Source organism: Larus michahellis, chromosome 5 (genome assembly GCF_964199755.1).
Source record: "Larus michahellis chromosome 5, bLarMic1.1, whole genome shotgun sequence".
Taxonomy (NCBI): domain Eukaryota; kingdom Metazoa; phylum Chordata; class Aves; order Charadriiformes; family Laridae; genus Larus; species Larus michahellis.
This window is the reverse complement of record NC_133900.1, coordinates 80,650,297-80,673,811: the sequence shown is the minus strand read 5'-3', so window position 1 is coordinate 80,673,811 and position 23,515 is coordinate 80,650,297. Positions and strand designations below refer to the sequence as shown.

Here is a 23,515-nt window from a genome sequence, read left to right as displayed (position 1 = left end):
AAATGATCTCCAACAGTTTCCCAGCTGATATAATTCAGTACTCTGGAATTATGTAGAAAATTCTGGCACTGGGCTGCTAATTTTACTTCTGTCACCAGAATAAAATAAGGAAAAGCATGATGATGTTTGGTTTTTTTTTTTTTTTTTTTTTTTTTTTCCCCCCCCACAGTGGAGAAAAGGATGTAGGTGGGGAGTATAATTGACACTAATTATTTGTAGGAAAGGTCAGGGTTACCTTTTACCAACTGCGTGAGGCAGCTGATTATCTGTCACATCTCTGGAGCACAGTCACGAAACCGTCAGTGACTAAAGGACAAACAGGCCTTGGCGAGGAATCAAACTTGGCAGCGTTCAACAACACAGCGCAGCAGATGTCTTTTTAAAATAGGTAAATTGTAAGACATTAGATAGCATAACACGAGATCTCTGCCACACTGAAAAAAACCCTTCAATAAAGACGACTGTTTAAGAACCTAATAGGTGACTTGGTAGTATGATCGCCTCTGCAATTGAAGGGCAAAAAAAAAAGAGCACCTACATCAGAAAATTCCAGCTCAGTTTTGAGCTCCCTCGGAAAGTCTTCAGTTTCTAGAGGACACGTATTTTAAATTTTTTGATACAATAAACCTCAGTTTGAACAAAACCTGCACACAGAACGTATAAGACAGAGAGCTGCGTCAAAATATCTGGAAACCGGAGAACGAAATGCATAGTTTTAAAAACTAAAGTACCTCAAAAAATGTAGGAATTTTCTTGCCAGAGTGTCAGGAAACACCTCTTTTGTCTGTCGTACCATATTATAACCATTATTGTAGCTGGAAAACCTAAACTGAGATCTGATACATCTTGTATGAGCACTGATTTGTTACCAGGATACTCAGTGTTCCAAAAAAAAAAAAAAAAAAAAAAAAAAATAATAAAAAAATTGTTTGTTATTTAGTATGTCTCTTGAGAATTTTGCTGTGCGTTAAGTGAAATGAAAATTCCACCCCGAGATCCACTTCCTGGCTTTCCAGAAAGTGGAATTTACAAGGACGAGGCAACTCAAATCCAAATAGCAATGGCTTCAATTTTAACCTCAGAACTCTGGGAGTTCTCTATGCCCATATACCCCTACTTAACAGGTTAGCTTTCTCTAACAAAATCCTTAAAAGAAACAGCATAAGAAATTTAATGGAATTTCTCTTTATGTGATTTTGGACATATACATTGTAATTGTTGCAAAACAAAGTGGGGCTGGGGGTGGGGTTTTTTGGCGGCGTTTTTCTTTTTTTCTTTTCAGTTTTCTAGGCAGTTATTAAGGTACTGCAGAAAGATTATCATAGAAGCATAGAATGTGTTGGGTTGGAAGGGACCTCTAAAGGCCATCTGGTCCAACCCCCTGCAGTCAGCAGGGACATCCGCAACTAGATCAGGTTGCTCAGAGCCTCATCCAGCCTGGCCTTGAATGTCTCCAGGGATGGGGCCTCCACCACCTCTTTGGGCAACCTGGGCCAGTGTCTCACCCCCCTCACTGTAAAGAACTTCTTCCTCATGTGCAATCAATCCCTCCCCAGCTTTCCTGTAGGCCCCCTTCAGGTACTGGTACGGGAAGGGGCTCTAAGGTCTCCCCAGAGCCTTCTCTTCTCCAGGCTGAACAACCCCAACTCTCTCAGCCTGTCCTCATAGCAGAGGTGCTCCAGTCTACTATGTATAGACTGAATTTTGCTTCGGGGTATGAAGAGTTAATTTGCAGTTCAGCTAGGCGGTTCTGCAGCAGCCAGTTTAGTGCTATCAGCTCCAGCTTTTGCCTGCACATACATTCAGCACAATCCTGAGAGCCGGCAGCGGAGAATCCTGGCACCACCACTCTTGATACTGAGGACTGGTGTGTCCAGGGAGTTAGAACAGCCACCTGGGCATTTCCATTCTCTGAAATTCTTTAGGTAATACTGCAAAAGTTTCATGCCAGAGCAGCAGCTCTGGGCAAAGTTTCTAGTTTCCTCAAATGTTTTAGTGCCATATTTCTAAAAATACATTTCGCTTGGGAAAAATCAAAGACTTGGGCCCCTCCAGATAACGAAGATAGCTTTGATTAGTAAGACTTCAGCCTAGCAAAATAGGGAGAAAAAAAATGCAGACTATTATTCCTGGTGCATAAAGTTGTCTACTTTCCTTCCTTTCTGGCCCAAGCACAGCGCGGAATCACACTGTTCAAGCTTCACAAAGCACATTGAAAACCCCGACACCTGTTTTTGCAGAAGTTAGAAAGCCGCAGTTTGCAAAATGATACTCCAGAAAGAAAACACTACATCCTCTCTTAGTTCTCCCCAGCAGAGACTCAAAGATATTTGGGAATCAAACCACAAGTGTTTTTATGTGCGAATCTCTAACTGCAACAAGCAAACTGAAACGTGCCTTTGGATTTATAACTGACCGCCTTTGGCTAGAGCATTTTCGTTGCTTACTGGAAGCTACAGCACTCTTGTGCCTATTGAGTAACTACCTTTAATTCCAGTGTAGCAATGTTAAAGGTTAAAAGGCAGAAAGGCTCTGACTGTAGGCAGTGCCACGGCACACACTACCGGTTTTGTGACAGACCTGTAACTTTACTCATAAAAATATGAAATTGGCAGTGAGTTATCTGGTTCCTATTGAATGTATCTGAACAAGGAGGAAGTTATTACGTATTATTCCCGGGGGGTGTGTGTGTGTGTCACAAAACAGGACATGCAAGAAGAAAAATCCTGGTGTCCTTTCTGAATAGCTTATCTTTCGTTCAGGAACAGAGAGGGAAAGATGTCTCAGTGTCAAAAAATGAACAGAAAAGCTTGACTTCAAATTTTATGGAAGGAGATGACAATCAGGGTGATTTTAGGTAGGTACAAGGTTTCTACAGCATTTCTTAAATTGCAAATCCCGCTGTTAAGTATGCAATTCACCAGAGCAAGGCTAAACTTAACTTAGTAGTACTCAATTTACCAATCCTATGGAAGAGTTTCACTAGATGTGAACAAACATGCTGCATGAATGTGTCTAGAACACACATATACCTTAAGATATCATCTTCAGGCTAGCTATCAGCATCTGGACCTCAATTTTAAAATGCATTCAGCCTGGTTTTGCAGCTATCTAGCATTAATACATCTCAAGATTTCTAGAGAGAGAGAGATTTTCAGTAACTTCAAAATACCTGAAGCTGAAAAAAAAAATATTTAACAATGTTTTCATCTTAGTTGCCTTGCATCTGTAGCACAATGGAGAGTCACTTCAAAGACAACAAATACTGACACTTTTGAGGCAGGTAAGCAAGTGCAGACAAGCAATGTGCCCCAAAATCCTCTTATGGGTCAATGAGTGCCACCTTGAGAAATCTCAGCTTCCTGCATCTTCCACCATTTTTCTGTCCACCTCCCCATGTAGTCCCTGCGACCTGACATTACACCAGTGCCAACCTTAGGTCCCTCCATCAGTCTACACGGTGAGATACGTGACTTGCACTATTACCTCTTTTAGTCAGCAAACCTATCCATCCTGGCCAAGGCCTTAATCAATAGTCCCAGTTGCTTGCCTCTCAAACCATCACTGCCTCCACTGGCAGCTCTTGGCATTTTAACTTCCCACCTGAAAGCTCTGATGTACAGACTAAACCTGACTTTATATTCAAGACGACTCAGGCAAGTATGCAACTGACAGGAGAAATCTTATTACGTTTTAGTCTGGAGGAGAATTCCAAGTATTTTCCTCCCTTTTAATTATTTATTGAGTTATCAGAAAGCTTGATGGCTTATCTCCTCCTCCTCCACAAAGTGGTGTATTTTTTTTTAAATAGAGAAACTCTGAATACCCTATTGTTTTTAAAAGTACCAAGTTTTTTTTTCATTGGCCAAGGTCAAGACTAAAGAAGCATTCAAGCTTCTAAATGAAACAAGAGCTTAGATTTTTGAAAACGTGTGAGGAGATGGAGCTATACTATTTTCAGTATACTGGTCCAAATTGAAACAGAATTCAGTTCCCCAGTTAGGAGCACGTAGCCCGTTTGCATTTATATAGTTAGCTGTAGGCTGCACTCCCAGTTCCCATTCCAACGTGCAAATCCTCAAACCACTGGAGTCTGACTCTAAATTCAAGGATACAGAAAGAAAGCATAGTGCATATTACCTCTCTCCACCTCCAACCCATACAAGTCCTTTTCCCATGCACAGGAGCCAAGGCCCTCTTATTCCACAGAATCATAGAATGGTTCAGGTGGGAAGGGACATTAAAGATCATCCAGTTCCAACCCCCCTGCCCTGGGCAGGGACGCCTCCCACCAGACCAGGTTGCTCCAAGCCCCGTCCAGCCTGGCCTTGAACCCCTCCAGGGATGGGGCAGCCACAGCTTCTCTGGGCACCCTGGGCCAGGGGCTCACCACCCTCACAGCAAAGAATTTCTTCCTAATATCTCATCTAAATCTCCCCTCTTCAATCTACCCTTCTTCATTTTCTCCACCCCTTCTCCGCATCCCAGAAGGGGAAGGAGAAAGGTTTTGTACAGTCACTGCTCACCTTGAACTTGGCAGCAGGGTGCAGACCCAAACACTGACTCCTGTTAATGGCAGCAAGAAAGCCCATGACAATACTCCGTCACGCTGCCACCTTTTCGCTGCAAAGGCACAAGTAATTACCAAGTTTAGAGGAGGTCAGACATATTACAGCTTCGGGACTTGAACCACAGCTGTACGGTTCCAGATCCTTTACTGTTATGCCAGGAAAGCCCTAAAGGTTGGGGAGCGCAGCCAGAGCCACTCTAAAGAAAGCAGTCTAGCAGTCGGGATGCACATGTTCTACCCAGATTTATTAATCTCTTCCCACTTATTAAACGCCGTTTTATCAAATTGGTCCAAGCCAGGCTAGATCCTCTCTGAGTTCTGTGGATTTCCAGAACAGTAGCGCTGACACATAAGGCCTTGTAAGCTTCTCTTATTTCTCACCGACTTCACCCAGAACTTATTTGGGAAGTGAAAGATCTAGTTGCAACCACGTGAAACAAGCTATAACAGTTCAGAAAAACTAACACACTAATCTGCTTTTCAAAAGCGTTTTGCAGCTTTGTTGGTGCAGAGTGGCCACGGCTTTGTCAGAATAAAATGACCGTGGTGGAACTTGAACTTTCCCCCAACATCTAGTATTCCCAGCTAGAATAACCCGATACATGCTTGGAAAAGTAAGACTTCATAATTAGTGCTATGAAAAGCAAGGGATGCCAAAAGATATGAAAGAAAAATTCATGGAGAATGAAAGTTTTATTGCCTATGCAATGACTCCTGGGCTTTGAATAAAGACAAATCTCAGTTGCCTGTTTACACATTGTTTTTTGTCTGACAATTTACTTTTAAGAACTGTGGTATCAAGAAAATAAGTGGCAGTGAGTCAGTCTTAAGAAAGCACAAAAAAAAGAATCTTGGTTTCATCCATTGTTCGGTATATTTTTGTAGATTGCAATGAAAAACACATTCCACAGCCAATTATTTTCAGTGCTTCTGCACTAAAAGTTCACTTACAGCTAATTACTAGGGTTTATTTTTAACAAGTACTTGAGGTATACCTTGAGGTACACTTGAGTTTTTCATTCTGACTGTAATTGTGGAGTCCCCAAAGTAAATGTAGGTGAATCAATTTTATTTTCATTTGAAAGGAAAAGATTGTATTAAAAGGAAAAGAATATGAAAAGCATCATTCACAGCCTAGAGAAGAATCTTAAAAGTGATAGTATGGTGATGATTTTTACCCTATGAGAAAAGCATTTTTCAAGAGCCTGTGGGAAGTAGACGTTCACTGTATAAAGCTGCAGTTTTCCTTCTTTCAGATTTAGAATTTAGGCAGAAGTTAGAAATTTGAGGAAAAATCATTCCAAAGCTGTGCACTGCCATCAGGTCATTAATTTAAGTAAATCCTCCCACTGAAATAAAAATTTAAAGCAGGAAAGGTTTAAAGGGTACCTTTTTGAATAATCAGACAGGCTTGATTTGGTTTTTTTTTTGTTATTGTTTTTTTTTTTTTAATTTTATTTGTTTGTTTCTGTTTTTTGTTTTCCAAAACTTTTAATTAAATTCCTTAAGTTCTAGTCTTTTGATCTCCTGAATAATAATAAAATTAATTTTCAAAGTGCCAAGACACCTCAGGACAACATTCAGTAATCACATAGCTAAAGTTCAAACAGCAAACTCTTTTACTACTTCATAGGCATTTATTTCTTAAAGAAGTGGCTACAGTTAGTAAGGGAACAGGTGAATGTACACGTCTGACTATAAAGTGGTATGTGAAGAATTTCAGTGATTTAAAGGACGCCATGATTTTCAGGATTCTTCTCCATTTTTTTTTATATTTTGCTTTACATTTTATATACCTTTATTAATGAGAGCTGCTAGCAGGAACAGGAGAAGTGACAGAGACAGAAGCTACACTGATAGTCATATCTATGTATTAAATGAAAAGTCAAGACCTTACGCATTACAGATGTTTTCATAAGGCATCAGGATTTGTGTTCCAAGAGTACTACAAGTGCAACCTCTGTTCAGCTGGACTAGCTAAGAACTTTCATAGCTCATGATAAAAACCTTTAATTGTAATTAGCAGCTACAATTGAGTTACTGATAACAACTCTAAATAGAGCAGTTACTCCAATTCTGGACAGTTAACACCTTTCAAGGGAATACTAGGTGGGTATATGTGTGTTCCCAGGCTCCAAATAAAACTTGGTCTAGCGTTCCATACCGATGCAAGATCATTTTCAAAATGCTGAGAACTCACACTTATCTCTTGTGCAGTAATTGAAAACCTGTTTACAAGAGAGTTCACTATCTTTGAGGCAGTTGCAAGCATTTTGCCAGAGGATCCTCTAGACAATTGCACTACAGTTATCAGGACTGTCTCACTGCTGCCCTGAAGCACGTTGGACTCGAACTTGAAGGTCTTTTCTAACCTAACTGATTTTAGGATTCTATGGAAATTTCTATGGATAAAGCCGCATCGAACTATGGATTAGCCATATCCTATCACACAGGACAGGTGAACAATAGGAGAAAGATCGTGTACCAAACAACTAGACTGTGGAGGATAAATTCTCTTGGAAAGAGAGAAAGCTTTTTGTCTCAGATGCACCTATAGGAAGGCCAAGGAAATCACTGCGTGTCTTAACATGAGCTCTTTGCTCCTCATTCCCTGAATAGGAACAGCTAGCAGTCCCTGCACAAAATGTACGGAGCACAAATATAGCCATTCCATCTCTGCTCGTTCATAACACAGTTGTGCCCCACGTTCCACCAGCAAGACCCCAGTGACCAAGCCTGCCTACAAGCATCTACTTTGAGAACTTGAGATTTACACTTTGAGAACACCGCTGAGAGTCAGAAACTTGCAGGAACGCAGCAGCTAGCTGCCCTTCTGACAATTCCAGTGAAAGCTGGGAAATATTCAGAGCTAGTTTCTTGACCTAAGGACTCCAACAGGAATTCTACAATGAGGGAATAAAGTTTGAGTGGTAACAGATGCCCTCCTCGTAAGGAACTCTGAATCTCTTACTGCAAACCTTGAAGCTCTAGTGTCTATGATTTAGAAGGTTAAATGACAGCAGCATGAAATTTCGTGATGAGCATAAGGAATTTTCAAGGAAACCAAAGTCTGTCAAACAAAATTCCAAGCATTTGAAAAGCTAGCCTTACTGAATATTTTGTTTTCTTATCACTTACTGTAGCTTGCCCCGCACTGCTATTCTTTTAGAACCCTAGCTGTTTAAGAAAAAGCATCTGTTCAATACTAGCCACATCTTGAGGAACATGCATCCATTACATCAGCAGAGCTAAAAGATGACGCTGCCATCAAGCACTCAGACTCTGGGGAATAGCTGCTTCTTGAATGGTTTTCCTACCTTTTCCTCTTGAAATTCGTCTGCAGCCGGAACTTAGTGTCAAAACTTTATAGCACTTTTGCTGCCAGAATCAGAAGCATTCAAAACCACTAAATTTATGCTGATAATACTACCCTAAAACCACTAAGCCAAATGCATAGTCTCATCTTTGATATTTAGAATACTACAAATAGCAATTATAGTCAGAAGTGTAGTTTTTGTGATTGGTCACCAATGATGCCACCTGCTCAGCAAGTTACATAATCGCGTACTGTACATTCCAAACGAGTGAGCAGACTCCTAGTTTTTTTAGATCAAAAGTTACCACTTCACACTTTGTCAATGATTTAGCATTCATTGAAGGTCTAGAGACAAAGTGATATGTGCATTTCTGAGACTCATCAGCTTAATTTATATATAGTCGGTTGAAAGACTGGCTTGCTCAGAGCATGCTTTGGGAGAGAACAGAAAAACAACTCAGGCTCTTCTACTGCGAGGGCTCCCACCTACGGGAGATGCCAGAATTAGCACTAGCATTTGGTTAAGTGGTAGGTAGGAGCCCTAACTGGGTAAGTAGCTAGATCAGCGCATAGGAAACTGTACGACGAGAAATCAGGGTTTGATGTGCTCAACTCAAAAGGACTTATTCTGAATGCCTGCAAAAGCCTTGCACTAGTTTTAGCACCTTCGAGTTTCACGCGCCTCAGAGTTGTGTTAATTGACTTTTATCATTAACCTCTCACAAAATTCCTCTCAGCACCATTTCAGCAAGAGAAATCAGCATCTCCTTTTACACTCACCTGTAAGTCTTCCAGTTACTGTAAAAGGGCACCATTGTATCTGCCTTTCGTAATTCATGCTGATTTCCATATCGCTATAAGCTGAACAGCTGATGATGCAATTAAGATCCCTTCTAGTTATTAGAAGCTATTGAAGAGTCTCTGTTCTCCTTAATAGGGTCTTCCTATAGCCAATTTATGGTCAAAAATAAATTCATTTGCAGAAAAGCACTTTAAAAAAGAAGCTTAGCCATAACAAAATCTTCTCATTGTGCCTTGTCTGTTTTAACAAGGATTTGGTTCTGTAATAATAAACTGTCTATAAAGTTATATTCTCACACTTACGTTTTTAGCTTCTCAAAGCTCGCAGCACACACAGAAATACAAGCAGATATCTTACCAATGTGACAAGAGTTGCCTGTTGGCTTCTTTTGGTTGGGGCGAGGTGTGAAAGAGGACAGGAGGGACTCCAGAGTAGCGGTCACCCTGAAGAACTGGTAACAGCACACTAACCTTTCCCCATCAAGGTCAGCTTAAACTCAGCTAACTGCAGTCAGCGAGAGAGACGGTACTTCTAAGATCTCTAAAGCCATTATTTACCTGCTTTAAAAGGAGTTATCCAGATCTCGGTGTACCGATTCTAAAATTCCCCTTTACAAATAAATTTGTCCAGTCTTTTCCCTCCCAGGGGAGCTCTGCTACCCTTGAAAGCAGTCGTGCGTCTCTTGCCTGCACTATATATGGTCTGCGGAGAGAAGTCAAAATACTGGTGGTACTTTGGGTCATGTTGTCTGGATTGGATCCGTCTCACTTATTTTTAAGTGCTATGAAAAATAGAGTGCAGATTTTTTTTTCTAAAGAAGTTGTACGCTCTCCAATGATTTATTGTGACGCTCTCCAATGATTTATTTTATTTTTTTTTTAAATCAGATTCTCATCCTATTCTAGTTATTTAGTTGTATAAGGCAAGACAAAGCACAGGCTGGCAACTCCTTGCACGCTGTTAATTTTAACCACCATATCAATTATGAGCTGCCATTCAAGTTAATCAAGGAATTCCATTATTATTATCATCAGGTTAAGAGAATGAGATCATTAGCACTAGTCAAGCTATAAAAAGCTGTGGCATAACTGAAAGCTGATGCAATCCTAAAATGTACTTAGAAATAAGTTTGCCTTTTTCCAAACAGATAATTTAATTCTCTTAAGTAACGTTACATACACACTTGAAAGAGTTACAGTTCCTTTAAAAAAACCAAAAACAACGGATTATTAATACAATGAAAAGCATTCACTGGGTACCCAGCATTCATAATGGTAATATTCTATGTGTGGGAGTTATGAAAAATAGTCGTAAAAGTAGTATTGTAAGGTTCCATTTTTATCCTGGATGACTTCCACCACATTTTACCAGTACATTTGTTTTCTAAAATACCAGGTCTTCTGCCATAAAGAGATTGAAAGTGACAGTTACGGTCAGACAGATTTGCATGATCACGGAAAACGTCCTACAGGTCAAACATTATCCCAGCTCCTACTTGTGCAAAACCACACTCCTTAGACAGGGCAAACGTTTATCCCTTTTCTCGGTAGTATATCATGAGAGGTATAGTTTAAAATAGTGGGGTTGGCCAAGGTATTGCTGCAGTTAAGTACACCAATCGCGTTAAGATGCAGGAAAAAAAATTTACTCCCTCACAACACTCGTAGCTCAAGAACAACTGTAAATAGGGAGATATTTAACGTAATATGCTTTGCAGAGTCAAATTGATCTGTATAACAATTGCGTTTAAGCATTTATTGTAAAAAAACGGATGCCATTGCACTGTGTATGGTATGAATGCATCAGGCCACCTGAAATAACTCAATCTAAGTGTATTAATAAAGTGACGATGACATGGACTGAAACACCTCAAAACCAGATTAATTTTATCTCTTTAAATCAGTGGGTGAATTTGGATTTGTATTTTTCATCACTTTCGTGCTGTATAAGGAACGACGACCTCATTTTTGGGAGAGCTTGTACACTCAGATTGAGCTAAAAAATGAACATTATACTTCAGCTCTGAATTTGATTCTTCTCTTTAAAGAAATTAACTCGCTTTCTTGCTCCTGTGCTCCTCTAAAGAGGTAGGACCCAAGCCTCAACAGGAGACAAATGCTTCTAGCTGCAGGAAGTTACAGAGAATTAGAAATATAATTCCTTTTTGTTTTCTGGTAATACAGCAGCTGTTACGGGTCAGAAAACTAAGATATCACAAGCTTTTGCTATCACAATTTCTAGCACAACAAACGGTTTTGCTGTGCAGCATTAATATATAGCATTTCTTTTATAGGCACCTCACCTTTCTGTGCTTCAGGGAACAGAATATGTTTGGGAAAGATGAGAAAAAAAATAATTATCTTTGACCTTTGAACGACTTTCAGCAGAACGGTAAGTCACCCCCTCAGCGATTATTTTGACCTAGCCAGTCATGAATCTGAGTTAAAATAGCTTAATCTGAAAGTTTAAAAAAAAAATACATGTAAAACATCACTAGAAAAACCCTGAAGTGTGTAACTAAACTTAGTCCTGCTTAAGAGGAGCTCCCCTCGGGAGGTCTGTGTTGCCAGTGTGAAATAATAAAGCAACACCGTGTCCACTCCCATGAGAAAAAAACCTCCATCTTCTACGGACTTGAGGCAACAGGAATCCCACTGTTATGGTTACTGATACAGCCACGCTGGTACCATCCATCACAAAGGTGTTTACTTAAGATTTTTCCCTAATAAATTTTATTGGCAAGAGCCAGAAAAACTGGAAGAACCCCTGCTCAGCTGGAAACTGCCCTGACCGTGGAGTCATATCTCCGCTCGTGTAATTGGATTACTGACGTCATAGTTTATGACAGGTACCTCTAACCAGCCGTCATAAATCATGGCCAAGACTCCTTTATCTCCGGCGTAGCATCATAAACCACGATACTGACATAACGGGTGTTTCGCAGTTTCCTCAGGCAAGATGGATTGTTGTGGCTCCCCTCCAATCGCACTGAGGTTTTAAGAACTTTATTATGAAGCATTTTCCAGTCAACCGTAGCCGCTATTTCTAAGTTAGTCTCATCCCTGAGGTACTTTTACAATCAAGCTTCAGCCCTCAGCAAGCTTCCACTGCGGTGAGATGCTCATGGAAATAAAGCAATCCCCAAGGCTTTCAAATAATCGCTACCGCACAGTGACGTTATACCATTCGAACCATGTTTTTTTAAAGAATATGCACATTTCAGAACACTGAAATACAAATATTAAGTGCACTAAAATCTGTGTTTGTTTACGTTCAAGTGATGACTCACATGAAGACAGACAGTGCCTATTTTGCCTTACAAAGCATCAGGCTATTTAGATGTTCGAGTTAAGACAAATATCCTTTGTACCTAGTGGAGTTCACGTGAATTGAGGGAAGTCAGCACGTAGAGAGAAATATCCAGCAACTGCGTCAGACTGAAATTTAACTGTGTAGGTCCAGAAGGTCCGTAATCACGTCACATCTTTTGACACACCGGCTTCTTTTCACTTTTCTGTTTTATTTTGACTATGCAAACACTTTTTTCGTTTTATTTTTGCTATGCAAAGCATGTTGTATTTTCATACGATAAATATTTAAGCGAGTGACTGGTATTAGACGGCATACTGAATATTCTTATCTGTGTTAATCTGCATCCCTGAAACACAAAGGCAGTTTTTCCAGGGAGCGTATCACTATGCTGGGCAAAGCAGCATTCCTGGCTGAGCAGCTCATTCCTGCCGTTCTCAGAAGCACAGCTTTTACAGAAGCAGTTCCAAGAATGAAGGCAAACGCATGCCAGGTTTCACAGCAGGTAGTCACTGGCATGGCAGCGACTCCGCTTCTCTAATCCTGATCCTGAAAACACCGCCCACGTCTGAAAAACCTGGGCGTAAGTGTGATTGCCTCAGCGATAACGTGAGAAATCCAACAAAGTTAGTTTGAATAACAGAAAATGAAGTGGACGGTGTTTTTCAGAAGGCCAAATTGCATTGTTGTTTCAGCTTCCATGCATATTAAATTTTAATCCTCTAGTTATTGAATATGTTATTATTATTTAGTTATTGAATAGGATATACAACATTCATTCGCACCAAAACAGCAAATTAGATTTCAGGGACAAAATACATCAATACCCCAGCACGCCCATCGTACTCCCTGCCAGGTCCATCTCTAAGGTTTCCTGGGGTTATGCTAGGTTTCTCTTTGCTTTTAGGTTTTGGCTGTTATTTTTATACAGTGTGTAATCCCCGAAAGTACAGTGTTAAATTTACAGTCTCTAGCTTGGGGTTCAGTAGAACCGAATGCAGTGTAACTGCCTACCAGCCCTGCCATGACCAAATATATCTAATGTTCTTGCTAACACAATTTGAGTTCAGTTTACTAAATGCAGTTTTCCAGTTTTCAAAGGAATTTTCTTAATAGCATTTTGTATTCCGCTTAGGCTTTAGTTCTACTGTTGGTTCTTAAGATGCTGAAGCATATTTAAGGAAGTTCCATCTCAACGTGAGGAAAAACCTCTTTCCTTTGAGGGTGGCAGAGCCCTGGCACAGGCTGCCCAGAGAGGTGGTGGAGTCTCCGTCTCTGGAGACATTCCAAACCCACCTGGACACATTCCTGTGCCACCTGCTCTGGGTGACCCTGCTCCGTCAGGGGGTTGGACTAGATGATCTCCAGAGGTCCCTTCCAACCCCTACTATTCTGTGATTAAAGATAGCTTTTGTAAGTGACCATTAAAATATGTAAATGTAACAAGCATGGTTTTGAAAAATAACAAGGCTAACCTGGCTAAGTGTATGGCTGCAGAGAATACGGTTAGTCGAAGCACAGAGGTTGAAAGACATCTCCATCTTCCTTCCCCCTAGCCTTCTGAGAGGTATCCAGTGAAAGAATGATAAAGCAATGGGCAAACATTGAAACACAGGAAATTCCATTTAAACAAACCAAAACGCTACTGTGATTGCGCATTGGAGGAGGTTGCCCAGAGAGGCTGTGGAATCTCCAGTCTGGAACTGCTCAAAATCTGTCTGAACAGATGAAGTTGTACTGACAGTTTTAGGTGGAGACACTGGAAGAGATGTTCAATGCATTTCAGAAACCACAGTTAAAATCACCTTTCAGGCTAATGGATACCCAGTATAACTACAGAAGACATAGGTGTTTCCTCAATAGAGGGATTCTTCATTGGAGGAGTATAATTCCAGTTCAGAGATAAGCAGTTCATTAGGTCTTGTAACTCCTGTGACTCAAAAATAAAAAGCACAGCCTTTAAAAACTGTAGCCTTTCCTGAAAGTATCTTGTTCTTCACGCTCAGATGGTATGCTCAAACGCTACTGGAAACTGGTAAAATGTCAATTACTGCTCCTCAGGAATCCACATTAATATTAAAGTCCTGCTGATCACTGACTCCAGAGTGTGGGAACAAGGCACCGAGAACATCATCGTCATCTACACCTTTCTGCACTGTCACGATAGAGATAAACTGCTCAGCTCAACAGAAGGTTCGGTCAGGCTACCTTCCCCCAATTTAGGGAAGAAAAAGCACAGAGAAAAGACAAGAGAATGCCTGAATTCCAGAAATCAGAGACAGCAGGTTTTTTCCTAAGGGAGCTTGAACGGTTTGGTTTCACTATGTTGAGGCTCTACAGAACTTTGGAATATGACTGAAAGGCAAAAGTTTTTGGGTGTTTTGTGTTTTTTTTTGGTTTTTTTTTTTTTTTTTTTTAACATCAGGATTCTTTTAATTGATTTTTTTTTTCTGCCACTCCTAGACCCAAGCAAATATTTAGAAATTTCAAAGTGGTCCTAATGTTCTAGACCCAGTCGGCTGTTCACACAGCTTATGAAGTATGTAAACCAGATACGGCACCTAAAAACAGAGTTCACAAAAACAGGGTACTCGGGTACCAGAGATACCCCTTACCCATGTGAAAAATTCTGATGTTCTTTGTTGCTACCAACTGCCACCCGTCCTTAGTCACGAGGGAAAATATGCTTAGATTACATACCCCAAACCAGCACAAATTCACTCATCTCATGATTCAAGCTGTAAAAAGAGAGCTCTGCGGTTGTAGCAGCGTAGCCTGAACCTCAGCTAATCGGGTTCGGTCTCAGGGAGTTTTACTTGCTTCGGTTAGTGCTAAACTCACCTGCTTATCTCCCTGATGCGATAAGACATTCTTCAGCTTGTGCCACGCGTCTGTCATTCCTTAAGAGCGCAGCTGGGGATTCATCACAAGTTCGTGACAAATGCTATATTGAGCCGAAATACATGATGCTGGATAACTAGATGCTTTCACTCAACAGCTCAATAATCTAAAATTACACTTAAACTCAGCTCCTATGGCAAGTACGCTGCAGAGTGACAGCCAACCTGGAAATAGGTGTTCTCTGAGGAATCCCTCCTAAAAGATCACTCCAACCTGTGATCTATGGATCAAAGGGACCCAGTGGATTCACTTAAGACCAAAGCACTGTTGTCAGTCCTCCACGTAGAATTAGCAAGCCTTAAAGCTTCAGTACATACCTGGTATCTTGTGCTATCCAGTTCCTTTTAATTAAAACAAAATACAGAAAAATGGTAGTATAACCTTGGCACTAATAACACGACCAATAATTCTAGCTGCAGTGCTCAAAACTCAGTTTTAGAAAGTAAGTTTGTTCCTTAATCTGTTGTACTTTTTAGGGCTCATTTTAAGCTGCACCACAAATGGCAGAAAGGAAAAGAAATAGTTTCTTTTCCAACTGAACACTGGTATTCTTACAGTCACCACACATAAATTCAGAGACTTAAAAAAAAATTAAATACCTAAACACTAAATTTCAGAAGAAAATCAGAGTTAGCACTAAACTAGGGAACTCAGAAAGGAGAGGTCTTAAAAAAATAATCAAAGGACTCTTCACAGAACATAATGAACAAAATGAATAAAACTGCATCGTACGACAGAAGAGTCTTCAGGTGTTGATCGTTTGTAGAATTCAGGCACGTTGCACTTAAAAATATCAAAGTTCAGAAGCCTTTATAGTTACTTACATAATGCATAAATCACAACTCTATTGTAAAAATATCTGGTACTTGAAATTGCCTCCACAAAAGCAGCAACGTCTGCTAAGATAGTTTGCCGTAAACAGACAACTTGCTTTTTTCATCTTAATGCTGAATGTCACCCTTCTCAAAAATAGGATTTGCAATGTCTAGGTTTTTAAAACAAGTTAGTGTATATTGATTTCCAAATTAATTGGTTTTAAAATAAACTAATTTTCTTTACATTTAAAAACAAATAGCTACTGTATTACAAGGAAATCATGAGGATAACTTCCCTTCTCCTTTTCCTGCTGTAACTCCTTAGCTTTTATGACTGGATGCCGTTGAGCCCTATGTCAAATATTAAAGGACCATTAACTCAGATGACAATATTCAAAGTCATAGACTTGACCTTGATCAAGTGTATTGGGATGGACTATCTGCACGCATTCAATTTATTTTGAAATATATCCATAAACAGCATTGTAAACTGAGGAAAACTAACAGCATGCTGTGATTAGTGTGTTACACTAATTTACCACAATTTACCATAACAATTTACCATGTTTCCACCCACCTCTGTTTTGTACATAGGACACGGACTAAACTATCACTGTTTTTAACTGCTCAATCTTACAATACTTACTAAACTTCTGGTGGTGATTACTATAAACTACACATTTGGTCCAGAGAGCTGGCAAACATCTGTGTCCAGGTTTAACGGTTAAAGCCTCTGTTACCCATAAAAGCTAACTAATTATTATATCTCCTTATTTTTATTAAGAAATTAGTTTCTCCAGCATATTGATGAGGTAGATGCATTTTCAAAAAGTATTGCTTACTACAGAAGCTTTAGGGCTTTTGAGTTCAAAATTGAAAATGCTAAGTTGACATAACTGATTAATGAACTGAGGAAAGGAAAAATCAATTTTTTTTTCTCCTGAAAAATAAGCTCAAGTCAGTAACAGCAATTCCAGTTAGCTACACTAATCAGCATGAACAGTAGAAATGAAAGATTCTCTGAACTGTGGAAATAAAGCTACTACTTCAGACAAATAACCGTAAAGATGTGCCTCGGGGGAGGTACCATCTGAGCAAGCACCTGCCTACTCACAGGCTATCGAGAGTAGGGTATTTACGGTCAGGATTCTCCTGTGCCCCTGTGCAAGTGTGTGCAACAGCCTGAGTCTGTACCGGAACATGGGTAAACACAACGGCACTAGCTGCCTCACCTGGGAACTATTTCAGCCATACTCGAACAGACCAGTGCTGTTCAACTTCCTTTTTGGCGACATGGACAGTGGGATGGAGTGCACCCTCAGCAAGTATGGGGACAACACCAAGTGGAGTGGTGCGGTCAACACGCCTGAGGGACGGGATGCCATCCAGAGGGACCTGGGCAGGCTGGAGAAGTGGGACCATGGGAACCTCATGAGGTCCAACAAGGCCAAGTGCAGGGTCCTGCTCCTGGGTCGGGACAACCCCCGGTATCAGCACAGGCTGGGGATGGAGGGATGGAGAGCAGCCCTGCCGAGAAGGACTTGGGGGTGCTGGGGGGTGAAAAGCTGGACGTGAGCCGGCAATGTGCGCTCACAGCCCAGAGACCCCCCGCAGCCTGGGCTGCATCCCCAGCAGCGTGGGCAGCAGGGCGAGGGGGGGATTCTGACCCTCTGCTCTGCTCTGGGGAGACCCCACCTGGAGCCCTCAGCACAGGAACGACATGGATCTCTTGGAGCAGGTCCAGAGGAGGCCACAAAAATGATCTGAGGGCTACAGCACCTCTCCTATGGGAACACACTGAGAGAGCTGGGGGGGTTCAGCCTGGAGAAGAGAAGGCTCCGGGGAGACCTTAGAGCCCCTGCCAGTCCCTAAAGGGGCTCCAGGAAAGCTGGGGAGGGACTCTGGATCAGGGAGGGGAGCCATAGGACGAGGGGGAAGGGTTTTAAACTGAAAGAGGGGAGATTTAGACGAGACATTAGGAAGAAATTCTTTGCTGTGAGTGAGGGCGGTGAGCCCCTGGCCCAGGCTGCCCAGAGAAGCTGTGGCTGCCCCATCCCTGGAGGGGTTCAAGGCCAGGCTGGACGGGGCTTGGAGGAACCTGGTCTGGTGGGAGGTGTCCCTGCCCAGGGCAGGGGGGTGGAACTGGATGATCTTTAAGGCCCCTTCCAACCCAAACCATTCTATGGTTCTATGAAGCAACATTTGATAATCACATTTTTAAAAGCACGGTACATGCTCACAACAGGACTTAGGCTTTATGACCTAGAAGCAGAGCTTTCCTGGAAGGCATGCACATTGTACTACTGAATAAAAATCCCATTTATGTTAATTCCTGAAAAACTGATTTTATTTCTTTAGGAGCAGGAATATAACTGACACTTGGTATATTTCAATTTTCTTAAGAAGTCTTGCAAGAGTTAGCACAGTTACACCAGATTTAGTTTTTATGTTTTTACAGTTGTCACAACCAAGCAATATATGCAGACCTCATCCATTAGGAGATGCCAGCCCAAGAGAAGAAAGTGATGACAGAAAAAACCTGCAAGGCATGAGAGTCCTTATGTCCCTCCCTATTTCCTGCACCAGTATTTCCTTCCTAGCTGTTACAGAAGCCTCGGAATCCACACAGGAATTACTGCTTATGTGTAGGCTGTTACACTTCGTCTTTTGGGAACCAAGAAATGCTTATTCTTTTAAGCACAGCCTCAGCGAAAACAACAGTCGGGAGTTAAAATAATTTTGCATAATTACTCAGTGGTAAAAAAAATAAGGAATCTAGACTCTTTCCCGGAAAACGAGTGGGAACCCAGGTCCCTCAGAGCTCAACTTCAGTGGAGAAACAACTTAATAATTGGGCAAAGACATACTGTAATCAATAAACAAAAAACTAATTAGCGAGTTTAGTCAAACTATAGACTGGCCACATCAGAAACACTACATCGCCAGAATCTTGCCTCCAGAAGTATGTCACGAAGAGATGAGTACCAGCACTTTCCAAGTGAAAAACCCCACAGCAGCATTTCTTTTTTTTCTGAATGATTGCGTAAACGGCGATTACAACTTCCTATAAAAGCACAGCGCTAGTGACCTCATCAGCAAGTCAGCATTCAGGGGCTAGAAATGTTTTAGCTTTAAAGCGAAGTTCATAAAAATATATTATACTTGACCAGAGCAGGAAGGAGTGCAGTGACATATCTTTGGTAATTAGTCTGATTTTTGTTACTATCAGAAGGAAAAAAAGCTTTTAAAGTCCTGAAAGACCCGAGTATAAACTTTGCACAAAGCTTTGCTAAATGTCCCAAACAATAAAGGAATGTCCCATCTCTATCTGGACGTAAGGTGTTCCAAAACAGCTAAAACCTTTTGTGTCATTTTCTCATGTGCAACATGAATATGCATCTCATTTGTATTTTAAAAAGCACATGGAAAAAAGCTCCAAACAAAAGAGAAATAAAAAAAAAAAAAGTACCGAGGCAAGATGTATATGCAATGCAAAGATGCTGTAAGATTCCAGGCAGAAGTCCACCCCTCTTTTGGAAAACAGAATTCGTTCTCTTGTCCCTACCAGCCTTTCCCTTTAATTCAATAGCTGCTTTTGGTTGAGATTCTGATGATCTATTGTATTAGAGAAATTCTGTTACCTTTGAAAGCTCTTCTAAGTGCTAAGTTTACAAATGTTTTCACATCAGCAATTGACTAGTACCACTGAAGACAAACCACTGTCAGACAAGCTTTTAGGTTTATGAACCCAGATCAAATACGTATCAAATCAAAACCATAAAGTTGGAACAGAGCCACTAGTCCGAGCCCTTTTGTGGGTAGGGTGGGAGTATTTCACCAAGACAACTGTGTTTTTGCTGTTAGAACCCAAAGAAAAGAATTTCTCAAGTTGAACAGCAGGGTCAATTTACAGAAAACTACACCCAACTACATTTGTAAACATATACATACCTTTACATTTGTACTTTGTAAAATTAGGACCTACTTAAAGAGTGTGGTTGGTGTTGTCCTGAGTACGTTTGCTACACAGAAGGTGAATTCAAATTATTTATTTCTATTCACAGAGCTCTAGAGCGATTCCAGTAGGAACCAACCTAACCAGATCTGAAATTTGTCTCACGATACACTAAAATTAATAGCTTAAAAGTGGCCGATCATCACTGCGTACAAATGCTTCAACTCACTGTCTTCCTCACAAGTGCTCCAAAAAAATTTAAATTTGAACATACTCTTAGCAGCATGTCTGTACTACAAGTCCTTAAAGATTACTTAACTTTGAGTTTATTCCAGATTACCAAGGACTGAGAACATGCCTGCTATTGTACAAAACAGATGATCTGTGCCTTGCCCAAGGGGCGTGTAATGTCATTCAGATGAAGTACTACCAGAACACATCCCACACATTGTCAAAAATGCATACCAGTATCACATTTTAAAGTTTGGTGCACAAAGAAGGAAGTTCCATAATTGCCTTTAGAAACTGGAGGCAACACAAAGAGTAGCTGCTTGAAATTTGCATGCAACAAAACAGCTAGAAAAAGCAAGAAAGCGCGAATTAAAAATACAAGCTCAAAGAAGTAGAAACCTGAAGAGCAGTTTAATTAATTTCATATCCTGTGCAACAGTTTAACTATTGAATATTCCCTCCAGGAAGCCCACAGCTTGTTTGAGCTGGGAAAAATTACCCTGCAGCATACTTTCCTATTACAACTTAAAAAGTACATCGCATTCCCTAAGGTTTTAAGGATTGTCTTTGATATCTTTAAATTTAAAAATTCCAACATAATATGCAAAGTCGGTATAGAAATTTTCCTCCGATGCCTAAGAGTGTTTTAGGTACAGTGACGTTTTGAGGTTACAGTTTTTAAACCTGTTACTCCTAACGTTTAATTATGTTGTCTGCTAAAAAAGAAATAAATCGGTATCTGGAAGATCACATGCTGTATTTTTGTGTCAAACATTACCATGTAATTCATCCCCAGGTGAAGATACTGCAGTATTTGCTTTATTCCCACATCGGCTGTACTCATTTTTTTTTCCTAGCACTACTAAGGCTTTGAGCAAAAGCAACTACAGGAGCACCTAGATGAAAGAACTGCCTTTCTTTGAAGCACCACATGCTTTTTAGATCTCTTCTGCTCCTTCTTCAATCCTGAGGATCCCTAAAACGTATTCATGGGATCACAGCAACATGAGGTTGGAAAGGACTTCTGGAGCTCATCTGGAGCAGGGTCAAGCTAGAGCAGGTTGCCCAGGGCTACGTGCAGTTGGCTAACAGCTACAAGGATGGAGATCTTACAGCCTCTCCAGGCAGCTTTTCCCCCACGTATAATCATTCTCATTAAATAAGTTTTCTTGTGTTCAGACCGAATTTCTGCCTCTTGTCCCATCAGTGAGCATTACCAGGAAGAATTCTAGTAAGATCCCCCAATTATCTTCTCCTGCCTAAAGAGTCTCAGATGTCTCTGTCTCTCCTTACGTGAAAAATGCTTCAGTTCCTTAATCTTCATGGACTAGCTCTAGCAAGTCCATACCTTTCATGCAACTGAGGAGCCCAGAACGGGACCAAATACTCAAGGTGTGTCCTCACCAATGCTGAGTGGAAGGATCACCTCCCTCAATCGGCTGACAAAACTCCTCCTAATGCAGCCAAGGATGCTTTTGGCTTTCTTTGCTGTGAGTGCACATTTGCTGGCTCATGGTCCACCAGGCTCCCAAGATCCTTGTTGAGGATCAGGCCAGCTGTTTGGCCCCCAGTGTGTACTGGTGCATGAGGTTATTCCTCCACAGGTGCAGACTCTGCATTTCCCTTTGTTGAACTTCATCAGGTTCCTCCTCTGCCCAGTCCTCCAGCCTGTCCAGGTCCCTTACAGCTCTTTGCATGGTCAGCTCTAGTTCTAGACTGAGTTTCTTAAGCTGTTGTAACGGTGTAGGCCTGACATGACATGTAACACTGAAGTAAACTTGCTTGTTAGCCATACCAGGGCTGGGGGTGGAGTACACATAGGACAAGTTAAATGGCTTGACTCAAAACAGAGTATGGGCAAAACTGAGTTGTGACCAGAACTGTCACCCTTACCCACCATCTAAGCCTAAAGGGACCTAAATTATTTAATCACCTTAGGTTTTGCCAATAAAAAACTCACAGGTGCCGAATACACCTCTGGAACTGATCAGAAATCTTGGCAGCCGAACAACACAGCATTGATTTCACAACATAGTTCAGACAGGATTCAGTACCTACATATTTCTGTTTATTTTATTACCTCTGGGGCTAGAGGCAAGCAGCATACTCTGAAACGTTCCCACCACAGCCAGCCGAGGCCCAAAGCGCAGCAACACCTTCTGAGATGCCAGCCTTTTACCAAACAGCTCAATGGTTAGACACAGACCAGGGGAGACTCCTCCTTCATGTGTTCTTTTACTGAAGTGCCAAAGGCTCCAGTATTTACATAGCCCTTCAAGCAGACTGAAATCTGGGACTGGCCCTCCCAGGTCAGTTCAGTGCTCTTGTTCTTCTTCCTTTGCTGGACCATGGAAAGGCAAAAGGCCATCTTAAGGAAAACAGAAAGGCACACTTGTCTTGCGGCAGTCAAAACTCAGTCATTAGAGTATTCTGGAAGACAACACACTGGACTACAACCCATGGCAAGGGAAGGTTGAATGCAGTTCTTTCATTTGCTGGTATTTTATCACGCTGCTACACAAGAAGGAAAGTTCTATTGTTTAACTGCATTTAGTTAGATGTCCACCACTAGGAGAACCTCAGAGTGACAAGCCTTGAATATGTCCCTGCTCAGAACTGCAAGGAAGCAAGCATGGCCCTGTCCTCAGCGTTCAAGGCCGGGGGCTTTGAGCAACCTGGTCTAGTAGGAGGTGTCCCTGCCCAGGACAGGGGATTGGAACTAGATGGTCTTCAAGGTCCTTTCCAACCCAAACCATTCTATGATTCTCCATTGGCTAGCTCTCCCTCGCTGAAGAAAACTGTACCCAAGTCTTTGGCTGATAAGTATCTCTTCTGGAATGTGGAGCTGACTTCTGTACGTGCTTCAAAATTGAATGTTTCAAGTCTTTGTTTGGCCTTAAAGATCTGTCTTGTTTTACTCACCCTGCTGATTCCTCTCATTCCCATCACAAGCTAAGGCAAGGCTGCCTTTCCAAAGGCCCAGAGAGAACAAGGACACAGAAAATGCTTCTATTCTTGGCCTTGTTGCATAAACAATTGAACTAGGAAGGCTCTTTCTCCTTGTGTAGATAATTGTATTGATCTGTATAAAGCAGACAGAACTTGCACTAATAAAAATCCAGTTTATCCCAGAGATTAGGAATTGCTGTGTTTAAACGTTGGAAAAAGTCAATGACCAAGAGGTTTGGTGGTGTGGTTTGGGCTGGGCTAGCCACTAAACATTTGGCAAGGGATTTCTTTGTCGCAGTGTAGAAAAAGCAGCGCTTGATTAGGCAAACCATGGCTTCAAGAAAACGCCTGATTTGCATCCTTCAGGATGTAGTCTAATGTATTCAGTATTCTTGGGCTAACAGACACCAAATAAGAAACTTTGTAATAAAATTTGAGAAAATGGCTATAACAAGTGGTAGCACTCTTTAAGTGACAGTATTGATAAGTCAAAGAAATCTTCGAGTGCACATCAATTAGTGCATTCCAAAATAGCATGAAGAACAAATAAAACCCTCAAGATCAAGTTTGATGTAAAAAAACATCTATCAGAAAAGTTCAGTTAAAAGAAAATATTAATCAAAGTGTCCTTCTTCAATATCCTAAAAAAATTACGGTAGACGAGACA

General features: G+C 41.1%; 1 protein-coding gene across 46 annotated transcripts in view; it reads right to left on the bottom strand.

Annotated features, from left to right (window-relative positions):
• Positions 1 to 9,624, bottom strand: part of SORBS2 (sorbin and SH3 domain containing 2) — a 190,351-nt gene extending 180,727 nt beyond the window's left edge. For 24 of the 46 annotated variants that reach the window (XM_074588245.1, XM_074588272.1, XM_074588251.1 and 21 more), the window contains exon 1: positions 9,046 to 9,381. The gene's annotated coding sequence lies outside the window, so the exon portion shown is untranslated. Of the gene's footprint in view, positions 1 to 9,045 lie in introns of all 46 variants that reach the window. The other 22 variants (XM_074588244.1, XM_074588273.1, XM_074588247.1 and 19 more) reach the window with 2 other exon arrangements.
• Positions 9,625 to 23,515: the final 13,891 nt, after the last annotated feature.